The following is a 4,596-nucleotide window of genomic DNA, read 5'->3' as shown; positions in this document are numbered from 1 at the left end:
AATATTGATTTCCCTTTGTTTGCATTCAATCCTTATGACACTGGAGCATAAACCTGGTCAGGTGTTTGTTTTCATAATGATTTGTAATATATTAAGAAGAAGTCTGAAAGACATTTTATTATTTAGATGGTAGATGATGAAGTGTAGTCCTCACGTGTATCTCCTTTATTGACAGTAGTCTCGTGGGATTTTTGTGTTAGTTACTGTATATTTCTAGAACCTTCTGTGCTGACAGCTGTGTAAAGATGTTCACTCCTGTGTTCTAGATTCATTTGGCAATCAGCTCAAAGCTGGAATGAAGTGTAACCCGTTAGAAAACCTAACTAACTAATAAATGTGGCAAGAGCACAGTTTCGGTTCAAACTAGTTCAAACACACAGCTGAGCTGCTATGCCCTCATGCATACCAATTTACCAATTCAAATCTCTCTGCTAATGAGTTAAAAAGCACTGAAGGAAAAGTGTGTAGTAAAACTGTGACCCACGTTAACAGTTCGAGCTCATACGCTTTACCCAGAGTCAGTGTATTCATCTTAACAGTTGATTAAAAAAACATTTTGGTTTTTTTTTTCACATTTTTTTTAAAGATTAAAATGTAATGTCAACTGAAACAATAGACAAAACAGCTAAGAGGAAAGTACACATACTGCAAAAAAAGTAGGAACAGAAGTGAAGTAAGACTTTTAGGAATATTCTGGTTTGTTGGTTTTTATTGCAGTATTTCATTAAAAAAAAAAATGACAGAGATTGTGCAGCAATCAAAACATAGATAAATCCAAGAGATGTTTGACAGTGCATCTTTAAAGGCACACCTATATATTAGCTGCACAGCAGCATTTTTTAAATAGTCATCTTTAACTCTACTGTCGTCCTTTGAATTTCGTACACGCCCAGCGTTCTCCCAATAGATTTGCGTTTGGTCCCAGAGTTGGACGAAAGGTTGGCACAAGCCACACACACAAAGACATATTCTCAGCCACCGGGTCACCTAGACCCAAATGACAACCCATCCAACCATTTTCATCCGCTTATCCATTACCGGTTCGTGGGGGCAGCAGTCTCTATGACCGCCACCCAAATCACACTGCACCGTACCAACCCCCCTGAACCTTCGTGGTGAGTCCTCTGGAAGATACCAACCATCCTAACAGGGATTCAATCTTGCCCAGGAGGTGAACCCTGGGGTTCCACACCAATGACAGAGACATTGCCTCTGGGCCAAAGCTCCACCCGAAAGACAACACAAGGGTTATATCATCATCATCTTAAAACGAGAGACTTTATTAAGAACAATACCTGGAAATACAGTAACTAGCTGGAACTAGCCCCTTGCTCATGAATATACAAAGCCTGTTGGAATGCATGGAGCAGAATCTGTTCCTGAAACCATTGTTAAGCCATGTGGCAGAAACAACCATAGGCACAGTTCAGTTCAAGTGACAAGCAAAGAGTGATATAATCGTGGTGCTAAGACATTGAGTCACATTCAGTCCTCTGTACTGGAGCTGTTCCACAGGTCACACTTCATTCCAACTGGAAAACCCTGTTTGGTACTTTCCAAGAACATTGCATAGGTTCAAACCTGTTGTTTGAACCTATGAACAGAGAGGCCTAGAATTAAGCAGCTCGGGAGCTACTATTCAAATGACCATGCTATAGTGATCTGCTTACGTTGAAAACGTAATTAGATATATATTTACTCTAAACATACAACTAAACATACTTTATACTACATATCGTATTTTTCAGACTATAAGTTGCTGAGCGACTTATACTCAGGTGCGACTTATATATTAAAAATAATGTCACGTTTGTTATTTTCACACCAACAGTCACTAGAGGGCACTCTAGGCTTGTGTACTAGTATCTGCTACTCCTGTACAACTGAAAATGTACATGTTTGTTATTTTCACACTGCCAGCCGCTAGAGGGCACTGGTGCAACTTATATTCCGGAGCGACTTAAAGTCTTAAAGGCCCAATATGATTTCTGGTTTATATATACATTTATTTATATAGTATATATTTTAGAGTCCTGAGTACTGTAGAACATTTTGCTGTTGGCGTTTTTCTGCATCTGGCAGAAAACTGTCGTCAACGTAAGGTACAGGAGTGGTTGTAAACGAGGCTGATGTCCCATGTACTAGTAGTCTACAAGAAGATTTAACTGTGAAAGCCAAAGACATTTAAAATGATCTTTCTGTTCAAGATACATTTTTCTGTAGTCAGGGGCATTCTTCATGAAGACAGGTGGGCAAACCTACACGAACCCTCTGTGATGATTAGATCAAATATGTATTTATTTGGTAAGAAACAAGACTTTTGTGTTTAACTGTTTTTTATGGCCCAAATAAGATAAAACATCCTGTGAATATTTTTGTTACTAAAAGATTATGATTCTTTTTGGTTTATTGTTAATGTTAATGTTGAAAAGGTTGGTTAAAATATTATTAGTGTTACTTCTCTTTTGGTTCAACTTGTTTGTGTGAGGTCTGTCCCTGCTGTCTGCTGTGTGGGTTAATCAGTGTGATCACCCTCACCTGTGTCTCTGTCATCAGTCTCACTGGTGTCACCTGGTGCCCTGGGTATATAAACCTCTGTCCCTCACTCTGTCTTGTTTGAATTATTGAATGGTTCGAGTGTTCGTGAAGAGTGGTCTGTTCAGTTCGTTGTTCTGTGTGTTTGTGGTTTATGCTTCATGCTTGTTCCTGGTTTGTACTTTGTAGTTCTGACCTAGTCTAGTTTGTGCCTTGTTCCTGCAACCAAATTACTTTTTGGTTACTTTGCACTTTGAAATAAACTGCCTGCACCAGAAAGAGTCTCTCCAGTCCTGCATTTGGGTCCTGTCTGCTTCCTGTCTAGTCGATGGTGAATCCTCAGAGTTTGTCCAAGATGTTTTTCTTGAATAAAATCTGGCAAAAATAATCTTGTAGAATGTTCATGGTTACATTTCTGCTTTGACTTTTTTTGGTATTTAACAACCATAAAAGTCATGTTGTTCCTCAAACAGACCAATGGTATGACAACGTTAAATAATGCTACTAGACATCCCCCCCCAAAGAAATCAAGTCACACACCTGGATGGCTTGACAAGAGGAAGTCAGGCATGGAGTTCTTATGTGGCTGTGTCCAAATTCAGCAATCACACCTGGTCCTTTTGGGGCTAAAATTAATTTACTGTTGACAAGCTGAAATGGCAATGTCATCATGATTTTCTATGGAAATGTCCACTGGTGGTTGAAGAGATTCCTTGGCTGCCATGATATCTATTCTGGGATGTGTTGGTCTGCCCCCCAGCCCCAGTCAAGGATGGGTGGATTTTAATGGGGTGGAGTCTGTGCATTAAAGCTCCAGTTCAAGTAGAATGGGTTGCTATGTTTTTGACAAAAACTAACATGAGTTTTCTGTCAATTGGTTAATGTTGTTGCTCTCAAAAAAAGAAAATTAAAAATGTAGAATTACACACCCTGAAAAACCATTTAACTGTAAGAGATGAATGATGTAGATTTAATCAGTACCTCAACATATTGTCTATATATAAAGTATGTTCAGTTTATGTGAGTAAATAAATATCCATTTAACATTTTCAATGAAGATAAATCGCTTTAGCCTGGTCATTTGAATATTAACTTCAAAACTAAAAAAGTGTATGAAACAGACTATGTAGTAGAATTCTCTCCAAACTGTTGGTCAACTAGATTTTTGACGGGACGTTGGACAGTATTTATTTATTTGTTAAAATGTTTAGAAAAGGTGAATGGATTTGGAGCTTGAAGTCACCATAGAAGAACAAATCTTTGAAATTAGACGAAGAGCAAAAACAATGTAAATGATTCAAAGGCCAATTATGATCAGGTCTGTGTCTTCCTCAACTCTCCCGTCTCTCTCCGCCTCCACCATTTCCTGCCCTTCTATGTTTCCTCCCTGGTCCTCCCCCTGGTGTGTTGCACCTGTGTTTGTTAGTTTCCCAGCCTCTCTGTGTCTACACGTGTCTTCCCTACCTACTGTGCCAGATTCTCTTGGTCCCTGGAGGGAGGCGACCCAACGTTCTCATGTGGTTCTTCATTGAGTTTTCAACGTGTATGGACCCCCTCCCCCCATCCCCTCTTCTAGAGCAAGATTTCAACCTTGCTTATCTTTTTGGCAGCTTATCTTTTCCCATTGGACTGATGAATATGTGTTCTGACCATAACCAATCAACTTTCTATTCCATTATACAGTATTTTTCTATATTTGTAATAATTCATTTAGTTGTACTCTAAGTTTTTAATGACCTTTTTCCTCTATCTAGGTGGAGATGGTCAATAACTGGCACTGACACCTAAACATTCCGTTCAGGCCGTTAAGTATTCTGCCCCGGCTTCTCCAGCGTTGGAGTTTTCCTGTTAGCACTTTTCCCATCATTGTTGAGGTACTTTGCTCAGGATTACAGTTCCTTAACTGGTCAGTTTTCAGTTGAGTGCTGCCCATGGCTCTATAGAAGATGCCCTCTGGGGTAACTAGGGCTTGTGAAAAAGGCAGTGGTCCAGCCTAAGAGGACTGGACTGCCCTCTAAAAAGTGCTTGACTATAGTGGGCCGTTGTTCAGCCACAGTGACG

The sequence above is a fragment of the Cynoglossus semilaevis genome, chromosome 6 (genome assembly GCF_000523025.1).
Source record: "Cynoglossus semilaevis isolate Cse_v1.0 chromosome 6, Cse_v1.0, whole genome shotgun sequence".
NCBI classification, from domain to species: Eukaryota; Metazoa; Chordata; class Actinopteri; order Pleuronectiformes; family Cynoglossidae; genus Cynoglossus; species Cynoglossus semilaevis.
The sequence above is the reverse complement of the archived record's forward strand: the minus strand, read 5'-3'. Positions refer to the sequence as shown.